At 35.6% G+C, this 16,978-nt stretch overlaps 1 long non-coding RNA gene across 1 annotated transcript; it reads right to left on the bottom strand.

Annotated features, from left to right (window-relative positions):
* Positions 1–10,374: 10,374 nt before the first annotated feature.
* On the bottom strand, positions 10,375–15,994 carry LOC148877916 (uncharacterized). The gene is made up of 2 exons (XR_016099580.1): positions 15,480–15,994; positions 10,375–10,636 (listed from the first exon to the last, which is right to left on the bottom strand). It is a non-coding gene; the product is annotated as an uncharacterized LOC148877916 (long non-coding RNA).
* Positions 15,995–16,978: the final 984 nt, after the last annotated feature.

Genomic DNA, 16,978 nt, shown 5'->3' with positions numbered 1-16,978 from the left:
CCCAAGCAATGTGGGACAAAGAGTCTTCCCATGAATTCAAAGGTGGGAAGAGGAAAAAGACAAAACTAAAAAGTATAAGGGAGGGAGGAGAGATTCTTGAAATTTTGAATCTCCCTCCAATATCCTATCAAAGTTTTAGGCAAAAGGGTGGGGAGTTTGGTAGAACACACTTTGGGAGACCGAACAACACACGCCTCAGGACCCTCTAGTAAAGATGAGAACAAAAAGGACTAAGAAGATTTCAGGGTTCCGATCTATAAAATCTGGGTTTGAATCATCAACTCTCGAGTTGCTAGTGCCACAAGAGTAGAATCAGGACCACTAGCTTGGATTGTTGAAACAAAGGTTTCAAATAGCTTACCACCAACATTTAACTTGATCCACCTATTATCTAGCCCAATTTCTAGTGCTACTAACACTCCCTATTTCCAATCGGTTTCTTTGGTTTAATTTCTTCTTGTTAGAAGCTACTAAAATGAGCCGAGGTTGAGGCGTAGATTTGTCAACTTACTACAACTTTGCACTAGAAAACAGAGACATGAGGCAAGAGACAAAAAATGGAGACGAAGACGAAAGATGAAGATAGAAGCAAAGACAAAAATGGCGATGGAGACAGAGACAAAGAAGCGATCTACTTCCTATCTTTTATTTTGAACATTTGAGAAATAGTGGTTGGCAAATTTGACATTTCATTTTTTCTGTTAGCACTTAATGACGATGTCAATTGTTACAAATAGTAAGGTAATGCAAGACAATATTTAAACAATAAGGTATGGTTAGTCAATTAGCTAAACAATAGGGGTAATTTAAGAAAGTTGCTCTTTTTAAAAATTCATTTTTGAAATGCAATGGAAGAAGTCTCAAACCTTTGGATAGACATTTCCAAGGCTTTTAATTATTGGGTTATCTGTGTTAGAGTCGATAGTACAAGGGCACTTTAGTTATTTATCTATCTAGTTGAGAGTGAATAGTCTGTTCTATTTAAGTTTAAATTATGTGTCCCATGCTTAATGAGGGACAATTCAGTCTTTTATATTTCAGATTATATGCAATATAAATACAAGTGGGTCAGATAGGTGAGAGCGGCTTTTCCACAATAGCCGAACCCTTCTTCTTCTTCTTCTTCTTCTTCTTCTTCTTCTTCTCATACTTCAGATTTGAACTGAATAAGATTAATTTACATGGTATCAGAGCGAATGTAACAAGTTCACAATTGCTCATCTTGTTTTTTTTGGTTTACCCAGTTTTTTTTTTTTTTTTTTTTTTTTCTTTCTACCGCCCTCTTTTCTAGAGTTTCACATATTTCTCAAGAATCACTGGGAGATTAAGGGAAATGATGCTAAGGAGTGATCATTTTTTCTTTGTAGGAGGCCTTCATGCTTCTGGTGTGTGGTGCAGTGGTTGTTTGTGGTGATTGGTAAGAAGCTCTCTATTCGATGGTTAAATGATTGGTTCTACAATGTGTAGTGCATGTGTTTGATTTAATGGTTAAATGATTACAACTCTTGTATTATGTGTGCGATTGGTTCTATAGTGTACTGTATAGGTGTTTGATTTAATGGCCAAGTGATTACAATTCTTGTATTAGGTGTGTGATGTGTATTTGAATAAGTTGGTGGTGTTGAAAGTGAGTTGGGGTAGATGTGTGATGTGTATTTGGAGAATTCGGTGGTGCTGAAAGTGAGTTAGGGTTTTGTGGTGGTGTGTGAAGTTGTGCTGAATATTAGAAGGTGAATACTCTGCTTATAACAGTGATTTCTTTGTGAAGTAAGGTGGATTAGTTAAGATGGCATCGACTAGAGATGGGAATGACAATAAAATAGGTGTTATGGTTTCTCTAGATTACCTAAATATTCAAATGACATCTATTAATTTGAATGGTGAGAACTATGTGCCATGGGAAAAATCTATGGAGGTGTTTTTAAAAGTCAAGAAAAAGATAAAACATGTGAGAGAGGAGAAGCCCTCCTCTGATTCTCTAGGGTTCAGTGATTGGAAACAAGAGGATGCACAAATCATGACCTAGTTGTGGAATAGCATGGAACTTAAAATTAGTGTGAATTTTATGTTCCTAGATACAACTAAAGAAATCTGGGACCATGTTAAGAAGCTTTACTCGGGCCAAGATAATAATACTACTAGGGTATATCAGCTGTACCAAGAATACTTTAATTTGAAGCAAGGTAACCAAAGCTTGGAGGAATACTATACAAGCATGAGGAATATTATAAATGAGTTTACTGTATATCATCCTCTGACTCTAGATGTTCAGGTTCAGCAACAACAGTGAGAGCAACTTGATGTGACAAGGTTCCTAGTGGGTCTGAAGGCTAAATATGAACCTGTTCGGACACACATATTGGGGGGTTCAACTCTTCCCTCCCTTGAAGAAGTGTTTAACTGTCTTCGGAGGATATCTGTTGAGTCTACAAAGTCTTCTCCTCTCTCGGACAGATTTGGTTTTGTGGTAACTAGAGGGGGAGGTCATGGAAATAGAGGTGGAGGTGGTGGCCGTGGGTTTCTAGGAAATCAAGGTGGTTCTATGGTTAATCGGTTTGGTGACCACAGTGGTGGTTGAGAGTTAAGGGGAGGTTGTGGTAAAGGAAGAAGTAATACAACTAGGAAATGCACATACTCTGGATTAGAAGGGCATACTGTTAATTTCTGCTATGATTTACATGGTCCACCCAACACTTAGGCTAACCATGCTGTGATTGGTGGCAGTGGTACAGTTAATGAAAATCAACAAACTGATCAGACTCCCTCAACATCTACTTGTGCTTCTGGGAAGGAGATGGTGAGTGTACCACGTAAGGTATATGAGAGGTTCCTTCAGACATCCTCTCAGCAAAATACAACTACTCTTGCCCATTCAGGCATGTTTGCTTGGCTTCCAAACCCTTATCCTGAATTATTGACTTTGGAGCCTCGAATCATATGTCTAGGACTTCAGATATATTTTATTCTTTTCCCCCATCTTCTACATCCCAAACTGTTACACTTGCTAATGGTTCTACCTCTCTCATCTGTGGTGTTGGTGATGTTGATTTGAACTCCTTATCTTTATCCTCTATTTTATATGTACCTAAGTTTCCCTTTAATCTTATGTTTATTAGTAGACTAACCAAGACACTTAATTGCTCTATAACCTTTTACCCCTACTCTTGTATGTTTTAGGATCTTAAGATGGGGATGAAGATTGATGGAGGACAAGAAGCAGGTGGATTGTATTACCTTGGTGGTGGTGGCCCACCAGTAGCTTTTCAGTCATCTCTTACTCCTCTCCAATGGTATTGTAGACTTAGTCATCCATCTCTCATTGTTGGATTGTGAATCGTGTCAGCTTGAAAAACACCATAGAGTCTCCTTTAGTCCAAGAGTTGATAGTCGTGTCTTGAGTCCCTTTTATTTAGTTCATTCAAATGTTTGGGGTCCAAAAAAGTGATGTCATACAATGGTTATAAATATTTTGTAATTTTTGTTGATGACTTTTCAAATATGACATGACTTTATCTTATGAAAGATCGTAGTGAATTGTTATCTATTTTTCAAAAATTTTATGCTAAAATACATACCCAATTTGGAGTTCATGTTAAAATTCTTCGCTCAGATAATGCAAAAGAATATACCTCAACACCATTTCAGGAATATTTAGAGAACCATGGGATCATTCATCAAACTTCTTGTTCTTATACTCCGCAACATAATGGAGTGGTTTAACGGAAAAATCGACACTTACTTGAAATTGCAAGGTCCATTATGCTAGAAATGAATGTTCCAAAGTGTTTTTGGAATGATACTGTCCTAATATCATGTTTCCTCATCAATCGGATGCCCATGTCCATCATTGGAAGTCAATCACCTTTCTCAGTCATGTTCCTTACTCTTTCTCCATTCCCTCTTACTCCTATAATTTTTGGTTGTGTTTGCTAGGTTTAGAATTTAGGACCTGGTTTAGATAAGTTAGATGCATGTGCTTCCAAATGCATCTTCCTTGGATATTCCAAGACCCAAAAAGGGTATAAGTGTTATAACTCTATCTCTCATCATTCCTTTGTGTGTTCAAATGTCACATTCTTTGAGTCAGCTCCTTTTTTCTCGAGTACTGAGGCTCCTTCTCCTGCTCCTGTGGTTCCACTTCCTGTTCCAATAGAGGACCCCATTCTTGTGGTCTCTATTCCATCCCCACCTTCACCTATGAAGGTTAATACTGAGAGGCCACCAATCATACAAGTGTATACTCACAGAAGAGCACTAGCCCCTGCTCCAGTTCAGTCATCATTGACAGATCCTATGGTTGCACCTCCTTTTGGCCCTATTTTTCATTATATTTTAGTTACTTACTTTTCTTCTTCCCATCGCCATTTTTATACTTTCTATCCTCTGTGTCCACTCCCAAGAATATTCAGGAAGCCCTTACCTCTCTAGGGTGGCGATAAGCAATGGAAGAGGAATTGTCTATTTTACAACAGAATCACACGTTAGAACTTACTCTCCCTCCCGGTAAGCATGTTGTTGGGTGTAAGTGGGTCTACACAATGAAGTATATTCCAGATGGCGGTGTGGAATGAATAAAGGCCATATTAGTAGCCAAGGGCTATTCTCAGTTGTATGGTGTGGACTATATGGAGCCATTTTCTCTTGTGGATAAAATTGGCTCAGTTCGGGTACTGATTTCATTAGCAGCTATGTATGATTGGCCTCTCTTGCAGCTTGACATCAGGAATGCCTTCTTGCATGGTAATCTCATTTAAGAGATATATATGAAACAACCACCAGGGTTTGTTGCTCAAAGGGAGGGTGGTAAGGTTTGTAGACTCAAAAAGGCAATTTATGAATCGAAACAATTTCCACATGCGTTGTTTGGCAGATTCAGTGTAGTGAAGAACTTTAGGATGAAATAATGTCAGGTAGATTATTTTGTGTTCAGCCATAACTCAAAAGATGGGAAAATCTTACTAGTGGTGTATGCGGATGATATTGTCATAACCGGGAGTGATAGTAATGGGATTAACAGGTTGAAGAAATTCCTATAGGACCACTTCAATGCGAAAGATTTGGGTAAGCTGAAGTACTTCCTAGGAATAGAAGTTGCAAGGTCAAGGCATGGAATTAAATTATGTTAAAGGAAATGTGTTCTTGACCTATTTGAAGAAACAAGACTGTTAGGTGCTAAACCAGCCGAGACACCTACGGAATCAAATCCTAAGTTGAGTGTTGGTGCAAGTGAAGAGTTTGATGATCCTGGAAGGTACAGGAGGTTGGTGGGAAAGTTGAATTATCTGACAATCACATAACCAGATATATTATTTGCTGTAAGTTTGGTGAGTCAGTTTATGCAACATCCTTGGGTCCCACATTGGGAAATAGTCTTAAGGATAGTTAAGTATCTGAAGGGTTCTCCAAGTTGTGGTATGTTATACAAGAGTAGAGAAACTCTTGAGATAGAAGGATACATAGATGCTGATTGTGTCAGATCTGTGTCAGACAGAAGGTCAACCATAGGGTATTGTACCTTCCTTGGTGGCAATCTGGTAACTTGGAAGAGCAAGAAACAAATAGTAGTGGCAAGGAGCAATGCAGAAGCTGAGTATAGGGCTATGGTTCATACTACATGTGGACTAGTCTGGCTGAAGAATTTGTTACAAGAAATGGGATTTTCAATTGACAGACCCATGAGGTTATATTGTGATAATCAGACTGCTGTACACATTTCATCTAATCCTGTCTTCTATGAGAGAACAAAGTATATTGAAGTCAACTACCACTTTGTAAGAGAAAAAGTGATCGATGGAGTAATAATTACAGCTCATGTCAGTTCAGGAAACCACTGAGCAGATCTTTTTACAAAGGGGTTGTCTTGGGGAGGAGTATATTACATATGTGACAAGCTGAGATTATATGATATATATTCTCCAACTTGAGGGGGAGTGTTAGGGCCGACAGTACATGGGCATTTTAGTCATTTGTCTATCTAGTTGAGAGTGAATAGTTTGTTCTATTTAAGTTTAAGTTATGTGTCCCATATTTAATGAGGGACAATAGTCTTTTATATTTCAGATTATATACAATATAAATACAAGTGGGTCGGCTAGGTGAGAGTGACTTTTCCACAATAGCTGAACCCTTCTTCCCTTTCTTCTTCTTCTTCTTCTTCTTCTTCTCCTCATACTTCAGGTTTGAAATGAATAAGATTAATTTACAATCTGTAAGGCAAGATTGCCCAAGCTCTATAGTATAGTTGACTATTTAGAAATGTATAATCAACTAATTGTGACTAGACCTGTTCACGGGCCAGGTAACCCGATGAGTTGGTTTGGCTCAATCCGTTCTAAGTTAGGCTTGGACATGATTTTAGGCCCACAGAATTGAGCTTTCTCAAAAGATCATGGCTTGAGGCCGAGCCCAACTTGATAATATATATTACATAATAAAAATATATACAATACTTTTTCTTGTTCATCTTCTACTTTTTTCAAGTAATAGTGAAATATTTTATTATTTTTAGGTTTTGATGGCTTTTAATATAAATAAAACTTTTCTTATTAAATAAAAGAAAAGAAAAAAAATTGTTATCAAATTTCTAGCTAGGCTTCAGGCTTTATATGAGGGTCGAGCTTGGGCTCAAGATAGGACCAATGATTGGGTTAGGCTTGGGCTTAGGCCTAAATGTATTCTATTGATATAGAGTCAAAGCCTGGTCTGAACCCGGCTCATGAACAAGTCTAATTGTGACAATCGAGGCATGATATGCTTGATTGAGAGACATAATTGACTACCTAGAAATGTATTTAGTTGACTGTCATAGTCAAGACATGACTTTCCAAACTGTGAGACATAAAAATACATAACTGACTAACCCAAATAGACCGAGTTTAAGTAGATATCGGTCAACTGATAAGAGGAATCAATCAATTAGAAGAAAAAATATTCATCCCTTGTCTAATAGATGACTCCCAAAATTTGACAGTTGACAACTTCCAGAGAAATCTTAACATTTGAAGGCTTAAACAGTTATTGCTATCTTTAGTAAGCTTTTTTACCATATTGGAGTAGATTTGAAATATTACCTAGAATGGCAAGATCCCCCCAACAGCTTGGCTCACCTCCAAGTAGCATAGTTCTTGCTATTGAATAAGCAAGAAATAGGACTATTCCCAAAATATTTGACATCCTCAAATAATACGGTGATATTAGATCTGCAAGAGCTAGATCTGCCCTACTTGTTCTTGTGATCATCGACATCTTAAAAAGAGAGAAAAAGGTCATGGAGGGAAAAAAAAAGATGGGCAAATTTCTTAAACTGCCCCTACTTATTAGATAATTGACTAATTCTATCCTTATTGTTTAACTATTGTCTTGCACTACCCCCTACTGTTTTTGACAATTGATTAATTACTCCTCTACCATTAAGGTTCCATCATAATTTGTCATAATCTGTTCACATGCCACACCACGTCAGTGTTATATTTTAAAAAATGACAGTAATACCCTTTACTTCACCCCGATGCCGTGCTAGTCATCTGAAATGCACAGGGGGTGTTAGTGTCCATAGTCTGAATTTGATCATATTCGTTTTTTTGACAGAAAATCTGATCTTTGTACACTCAGAGAACAACCCAGAATTTGATCTCTACTCTCTTCACCATGGAATCAAACAAAATTCTATATAATATACTAAAACAAAAGAAACAAACACGATTTCTTGTGTTGGGGGGGGGGGGGGATGAATACGATTTCAGTGCGGCGGGGCGTCACTTGAATGTAGGACCCCTTTGACACGCTACCGCATACTAGAACTTCAGTTTCGATGGGTGATTGCTGTAAGTTCTTCAATGGGAGAGAACGGAGGAACCCGTGCTCGGGTAGCTCCTTAGGTCACCGTTGGGCATTTGTGGGAACGTTTTGATAATTGCATTTCTCGTCACCATCTGCTTCAAGTAGGGTTTGTAAACGGATCAAATTTAAATTGGATCAGGCAATACTCGAATTTGAATCTGATTAAAAAATTTGATATCTGATTTTGATTTGATATCTAATAGATATTGAAAATTTATATTCAAATTTGAATCCGATGAAATATTCGAATGTTTGATTTGAATTCGATTAATTAATTATTTTAAGTACTTGATAAATATATAAAATAAATATTTTATTTATATGAAGTATATCAATATATAAATTTATATAATTTAATTATTATACATATAAATTATATAAAACATTTACAAAATTTATATATTATATATAAGAATTAAATAATAGGTCAAATTCAGATATTTATCGAATCGAATCAGGTCATATCGGATTCGAATTCGATTAGCTATTTGGTATGAATAGGATATCCAAATTCAACCAATTAGATATACGAATTATCCGAATTCGATTCGATTATGTTGAATCTCAAATTCGAAATCACATTTTTGAATACTGTTGACACCCCTAGTCTGGAGTAAGGCAGAACTTGGGCGGGCCCAACCCAACTCGATCTTTTACCGGTTGGACTTAGGGATGATTATGAACCGGCTCAGGCCTTTTTTATAGGGTGTTACCATCACCTTAACGGCCTTGAGACCTACTAGGGCCTGGCCCATATGAATTAATAGTATTTATATTAAAAGAATTAGTGTTAACTTAATTTTATAATCAAAATTACAGAAAATATATTTAAAATTTTATTATGATTATATATTTGATAAATTATTATACGTAAAATTCTATACAATTACCAACAGAATATAAGATATGCATATAAACTGAAACCCATTAACATACTATATATTTAATTATATAAGAATGTATTCTAATTTAATATATGCATATATACATACATACCCCACCCATCCCTCCAGACACATTGTAGTTTGGTGTGTCCATGCCCAACAAGGGGAAACTAGAAATCACAGTTCTAATAGACTAGCGTATGGGCCCTGCTTTGCGGGGGCAACTAGAAAGGAAAATGTACTTCTTAGAAAAATAATTGTGAAAATAAGAAAAATATTTGATAATAACCATATTATCGGAGGAAACATGCAAATTAAAATATTTAGTAACCATTTTATTTTTTGAATACGCCAAAAGTTAGCAACTTCAAGACAATACCATTGTTCTTTTGATCTTTGTGGGTGAATTACATGCGAATTTTTCCTCTTTTCCTGTTCACGATCCAATAATTAGTGATACTCTTTTTCTTTGGTATACCTAATCCGAGTGAATTTTGGAAGTAAAAAACTCTAACCCAGCCCAGCCATAATCAAATTTAATAATAGTAAACCACATGGAGCCAGGATGACCTATTCTTTTTCTTGAATTTGTGGAAAAATCAAAGTTTGAAAAACGAAACTCTTTGATAAATTTCATCGGAAACATTGTTAAATAGGCCCTTATTTGTATACCCGACTTACCAAAGCACAAAGCAAGTAGTCCTCTTTTTCTACAATATTTATACTTATTCTTTTTTATCCCAATATATTCCAACCCAATTGCTCATCATTCCAAATTCTACCGATGCTGACTTTATGCAAGATTGGGTCTATTTGAACTTGAACGAATTAGGAATCCTCCGATTCATAGCTTTTTTGCAGAAGAACAATCCCAACTCATTGAAAAAGGCTCTATCTTGATGGAGAGAGACAGAAGGAACAGAGACAAAGACTGACAAGAAAGCTCTCGGTCATGATGTCTTGACAGTGTTGCTTGTGAAAGAGGAGAAGCTATTGAACATCTGTCAGAATTCGCATGTTCGGATTGTTATAACGTAAGACCGTAGATCTATTTGTACGAATAGATTTCATTTACAAGAAGTGAGCACCCATTTTCTATATATATATATATATATATATATAAGATTTGTACGTAGGAGAATCGGACACTGGGTCACATAAACAGGTCCATCCGCCCACCCGCTTAGCACTGAAGCACTCCATGTCTGCCCCCATAACATGATTGAACATACATAAATGATAAACGTATAATCATCCATGCATGGATGTATGAGAAAACATGATAAACATGAATGCTGAGTTTACTGGCATCATTGTCATATACACGAGAAAACAAATTATATCATTAATTATTTGACTTCTATAGATATGATTTTCTAACAAAAAAATTGGGTGGTTTCATTGATTAAAAAAAATCAAGCTTTGCAATTGAATTGAATAAGAAAAAATAGAATAATAGAATTTCTTTTTTTTTGGGAAGGAAAATGGGAATTATAGCTGATAAGGGGGATTTTTGGGCCATAATATCAATAAAAATAATTCTTTTGATATAATTTCTAAAATAGTGTAACTTTTTAAAAATATATAAAAAAATGACAAAAATAGTGTTCATCTTCTTCCTCCTCCAAACCACCGAATAAATCTCTCTCAGGGTTAATAAAAATTTGAGATTATAAGTACTACGTGCATAATCAAGTTTACACAGTCTTATTTTTAGTTAAATCAATAGAGTACTGAATGATTCTCAATCATCATTAGTTGCAACCTCTGGGCCAAACCCAATCTTCTGCTTTGCAAGATCGTAGATCACCTTCAGATTCTATTGTCTTTTTCCAGCAAAAGCCTGACAGACTTGTAGCTGATTGTATATCACATCTCCATTATCATCGTTTTCAACGAAAGCCAAAGCAGACCTGCAAGATGTTTCCACCGTAAAGGATGTTGTTAGGATGCACATCCAATATGATATCCCCGTGGAAATGGAGGCCTATCTTTGTCTTTGGTATCCTTACTGTGCGGTATCCCATCAAGTCATAATATGTATCCAATATTGAAAGGGCCTCCACCGATCGATACTTGGACATCGATTACCGAAATGCGGAACGAAGGGCGGAACAAGAAAATGAAAAATAGTTTTGTTTTTTTTTTTTATATATATACTTTTAAAAGTTATTATATTTTAAAAATTATATCAAAATGATTATTTTTTATTGATATTATGATCCAAAAATTTCCTTTATCAGCTATAAGTCAACCAAATAGTCTTATTTTGGGAATGAAGCAAAAACAGTGACAACAATTTTCGTGAGAAAAATAAGAAATATTCTGTATGCATCATTACATTATTTTGTTTTTATAAAAAATTAATAGAATACAAAATTCAACTTGTGAACTCATGCATGGTGTCCTGAGTTTTGAGTATACATATATAAGACTAATAAATATGAAACGTGTCAAAAGAGGAAAGTGCCCCTACCCCTTTGGCTTTAATGTACATATAAGATGCTCTTTTGACATGCTCGAATGCTTGTTCCCGCTTCCCACATCACTACCCATGTATTGGGAATATATCTCTTTTTATGGGGAGATGCTCGGCAGTAATATTATATCGGTAGGATTGTGGAAACAATTTGTGGGTAAGAGTAGGGAGTGCTCTGTTAGAAAATATTTTCATATAAAGTTTTTTACTTTTAGCTCCACTGGTACTTTTCACAATGTTTTCCAAGAATCCTTTGACAAGCCTATAGAAGATGAACTAGAAATGAATGGATGAAGCTAGAAACAAAGTCACGGATTCCGGATACACAACCTATCAAGAGTGAATATATCAGTGTTTCATGATAAATGGGGCCCACTTGGAGCCCACACCATATGGGTATCGGACACCGGGGTGTTCACTTTTGATAGGTCTCTACTCTCTAGCGGGGTTGAAATGCAAAAGGGTCTCCATCTAATTCTATCACTATGCAATCTATCTTCCCCATCAATTCCCCATCAACTCTAATTAGAAGACATTAAAGTCCTTCCATTGTTAAATTAAAAGAGGATAAAAGATTCCCTTGTCTAAGCCCACCTGGAGGATAAAGAAACCTTAGGAGTGCCATTAACCAAAAATCAAGGAAAAAAAAAAAACAGAAGAAACACATTCTAATACCAACTGAAACCAATCAGAAGCAAACCCAAGAGCTTCTAGAACTCCAAAAGATAATCCTATTCATGTCTATCATACGCCTTAGACATGAATTTTTAAATCCATAATCTCATCCATCCCCTGTTTTACCTCGTAAAATGAAAAATTGCATGAACAACCATAATATTATCACTCATAATGTCTTCTAGGGACAAAATTTGTTTTAAAGGAGATACACGTGTCCAATAAAGGCCTAAGTCTGTTAGCAATAATTTACCAATAATTCATACAAAAATTACATAAACTAAAAGGTCTATAATTTACCAATAAACTAAAAGGTCTATTAGCAATAATTCACCAATAAAGGTCTAAGTCTATTAGAAATTCATTTGTTTTTTTAATTATCAAAAAAAAATTAATATGTCTTGTTGGTTCGTCCAATCCATCCAAATTGATTTTGATTTGGATGTGTCTAATCCAAAATCGGTCCATTGACACCCCTAGTAGTGAGGAACCGAAGAAGAATTTTCAATGATCTTTCACTTCAAGCATTGATGCTTCACACCGTTCAATTAGATCGTTGATGTAGAGTGTTAGCTCTCCTTGGTCTTTGGATGGTGGTGGATGAAGGATGCACAAAGGTTCAGATTTATGGTGATTGCTTAACAATGATTGATGCAATGAAGGACAGTAAGCTGAGTACACCTCTTTCAATTTGTTCCATCATCCGTGATTATACAATGCTGCAGAGAAGGTTACTCTTCTGTAATTTTTTCTTTGCTCTAAGGCATTTGAATGTCCAAGCCCACCGTGTAACCAAATATGAGGTTTGTGTTTCTTCCTCTAATTTCTGGAAGGACAATCTCTTGATCGTACTTCTGGTTTATTCTTTAATGGATTTCTCATTATTTAGTCTAGAAAACAGAGCACAACCATGGTCGGCATTGTTATCTCTCCCCCTCTAAACTAGAGGGCAGTGGCTTCTATGACTTGGTATTGTCTTTTTTTTTTTTTTCCAATTCTATTCTTCTGTAATTTTTTAGTTTTTTTTTTATATATTTTCCTGTATTTCTTTTATTTATTTGCAATTTCTGTGTTGTTTTTAACTTTCCTGTATTTATTTATTTATTTGCAATGTCATTCCAGTATTGTTTTTTTATGATTTCTGTTGTTTCTCTATAATTTGTGTATTTTTATGTACTTTCTACTTTTTGTGCATTTTTGTGTTTTTCTATATGTTTTGTTATATTTTCTACAGCTTCCATTATATATATACTTTTATTTATATTTGATAAATCAACTTCCATTATATTTTCTGCAATTTGTGTATTTAAATATACTTTTATTTAGTTTCTTTTATCATTTTCTATGTTTTTTCTGCATTTTTAGTTTTTAAACGAAATATTTATTTTTTACCATTTTCTATGTTTTTATATTTTTTATTTCTTTTAATTGAAAAAAATATGATTTTTTTATAATGTTTTATGCTTTTTTAGTTGAAATGTATATTTTTATGTTTTTATGCATTTGCAACAAAGAAAAAGTAAAAAAAAAAATCCAATGTAGATTAACGGGTCATATGAGTGGGTTACTGTGGATCAGGGTCAAGGTGGACTGTAACCTACTAACCTCCAATAATATGGGTAACAAATGGATTGGTGGATCAATATGGGTGAATTAATGCTTGACGCTCTCTCAACCCACCTATTTGCCACTCCTAGTCAAGCCCCATCAAATTTCAAACTTTTTGTAAACTAAAGCTGGAATTCCATCCAAATGAAGAGCCTTGAGACTACACATTTCTTACACAACCAAATGAACTTCAAAAGAAGGTACCCGCAAAGAGATTATTATTGTCCTCTGCAAAATAAAGAAAAAAACCACTCCAAATTTGACAACCCTTTGAAGCAAAAAGATTCTTAAAATGAGAAATCTGCTCGCAGGCCACTTCATCATGAGGTAAACAAATAAGCATGAGATAACAAGTATGGAAGACTTTCTTGTTAAACACTTAACTAAAACTTTCATGAGACAACTTAAAGCGTGGAATACTTACTAATTGCTTTTTTGACAAAATCCTTCTCTTTCACACTTTCACAACAACCAACTTAAGTTCTTTGATAATACATGGTATCTCCCAATTTAGCAATCTAAGTACAAAAACCTGTTAATTTCTACGTTTGCCTTCTTCCCCCTTTTGCTCTCATATTTGGTAAAATGAGAAATGTAAGCAATGTATTTATAGTTTTTTGAAGTTTCTATATCTTTGATATCTTTTAACACCACCCTCGGCTTCTGACAATCATATAAACCTCCTTTATTTTTTTTAATTTTTTATTTGGCACCATAGGGCTACACAGCAGTGTAGCCCATCCCCCAAACTCATAATCCCCCCAACCCTGGAGTAAGTGGGATTCAATCCCAGTCAACCATTGTTGAATTTATGTTGAAGTTAGTGTGGGCAATTGCCCCCATTGAGATTTGAAAAAAAAAGTTTATATAATTATTAAACTTAGGAATAAATTTAAAAGTTTTCAATTACCCCCACTCAAATAAAATAGTAGAATCAAATAAAAAATGGTTTGTTAAAAGAGGTCCTTTTTTCATAGGTGAATAGGTAAGAGATAAGTAAAAAATATGCAAGAGTGACACCCATGTCCTGTCCCAAGTCGACGAAGTTATGAGGATTAACTTTATGTTTCCCTTGAGGATGGGGAGTGAATAAGTACTACCCTTATATATATATATGTTAAAAATTGTTTCTTTGATTTCATGTAAATCTTTTTCCCAAATCTTTTAATTAAAAAATTGGGGATTCGGGTCCCTCAATGGGAAAGCCATCTCCATCAGGGATTGGAGGTGGAGGTTAACCTTTCTCCTCGACAATGATTGGGATTGGAGACGGAGAGTATGGTCCTTGCCCCAAACCCACTTTGTTATGATTAAGATGATGTTATGATAATGCATGCCCTCACCAATCAGAGATCCTAGATCCGCCACCAGATACAACCAGCCAGAGACCTTATTAACCAGCTAGTTGGCACTTTGCTAAAAATTTACTAAAACTATTTTTATTTAGGATAAATTACAAAGACCCTCCTGTATTTTGTTTTACGACAAAAACCCCCCGTACTATGACCATCAGACAAAGACCCCCTTCTTAGTCTTCCATTGAAATCGACCATTGCAATATTTTTTAGTCCCCATATTAACTTTGTAACAACGGTGGTACCTATTGCAGTGGTGGCAGACTTCCAAAATCCTTCTTCTCCTCCCCTTTCTTCTTGCAGATTTCCTTTGTTTTCCATTCCTTGCAGCTCTAGGTGAAGAAGAATCCTAATATCTTGATACCACGGTGTCACTAGTATGCAGAGAATCCTAATATCTTTATGTTACAATTCTGGAATTTATTTCAGTACAAAAACAACATCCGCGGTCAAGCAAGTTCTTCCCAACCGTCAATATCATCAATTTGAACGAAATTCGGAACAATACCAACTCAACGAAGTATGGCAACAACCATGGTACTATCAACAATCAACAAATCGACAACTCAAGAAGAGTAAGAAACAAAGATCTTATTCCTACAAAACCTCACAAGTGGTGAGTCAAAAGCAGCTACGCACCTTCCGTATTAGCATAGATCCTGGTCAACGGATGAAACACCAGGATAAACCAAAGCAGAACCAAAGTCACCATCTCTCTCTCCATGACTTTCATTTCTCTAGACCAACTTTGGAACTCCTCCGCTACTTCATCAGTCTTCCCAGACCCACCCAAATTCCAGTGAAACACCGCATCAGAAAAACCCTAATTTGTCAAACCCTAGTTTATCATGCTCAGACAAGAGAAGCCACCGGAACGTCTACCATTTTTTTTCGAAGAACGAGTCACCCAAATCAAAATCGATAGCCGATCTCAACAGAAAAACAAAACGGATTACAATAAACAGACAACCTGCAGCAGATGGTGTTGGTACTTCGGAACGAAAAAACAGAGGGAGAGAAAGGGAAAAGGAAAGAAGAGAGATCGGGGGAGAGAAAGAGGACTTCTTTAATCCACTGCCACTGTTGTTCGTGTATGGTGAGGTTGGGGAAGTTAGACAGTATTTTTTTGCGAGTAATTATTAAAAGGATAGTATGAGAATTAAAAAATATTATTAACAGTCTTTTTAAACGATCCCATAGTATAAGGGGGTTTTTATCGAAGGGGCCTTTTATAACAGACCCTATAGTACAAGGGGTCTTTTGTAATTTATCCTTTTATTAAATTTGTCATGATTTAATATAGGATTATAATGTTGACTTTTATAAATTATCATTCGTGCGCTGAATACTACACAAAATGCTTTTATTTTTGTTCCTTTTTTTCCAAATCCAAACAAAAGTATAATAATGCCAAATTACATGCAAGAGTCCTTAATTCTCTATGACTAAAATTGCAATTAAACGATAATTAAGAACTATCCAAATTAACCATACCTTTTAAACACTTCAGCTACTGAAGGATTATTCAGAGAAAAGAATTACAGCGTGTGCAGAAGCTCTTGGCAAACTTAACAACTTTTTAGAATTTATTTTCTAGTATGAACAAGAGAATGATTATCATACCATCAATTTGTGAAACAACAAATATTGGTATGGAGAAGTTGAATGAAATTTCACAAAGAGAATGATTATCATACCACGATGCAAAATTGGCTTAGTGTTAAAACTCTGCTAGGTTGGATATTCTCAAGAATTCCTTTTAGCGGGAGCATTCTAGCAGCATATTCCTCACCTTTCTCATCCTCCTCGATAGGTTTCCATATAAACCAGAGGGTGGCATCAGCTGGACATGATAAACTCGATAGAGCAACATATTTCAACTCTCCAGAAATATCCAACGAAGTCACATTTGGGCAAGAAATTTCTAGCAACCCTTCTTTATAGCTAAGACATACCGTCAACTTTTTAAGATTCGGGGAAGAGTAATACTCAACTTATGCAGTACGCCACTATGTATCAGAGACGAATCTTCAAGCGATGGACAGGCAGATGAAATCCTGTTTACTGTCCTACCAAAATAATCAAGAAAGTGAACATACTCGAGCTTTTAAGGTTTTGAGTGATCTCATATGAATGAT

The sequence above is a fragment of the Nelumbo lutea genome, chromosome 1 (assembly GCF_056320005.1).
Source record: "Nelumbo lutea isolate HS-2025 chromosome 1, American lotus-T2T, whole genome shotgun sequence".
Classification (NCBI taxonomy): Eukaryota; Viridiplantae; Streptophyta; class Magnoliopsida; order Proteales; family Nelumbonaceae; genus Nelumbo; species Nelumbo lutea.
The sequence above is the reverse complement of the archived record's forward strand: the minus strand, read 5'-3'. Positions and strand labels throughout refer to the sequence as shown.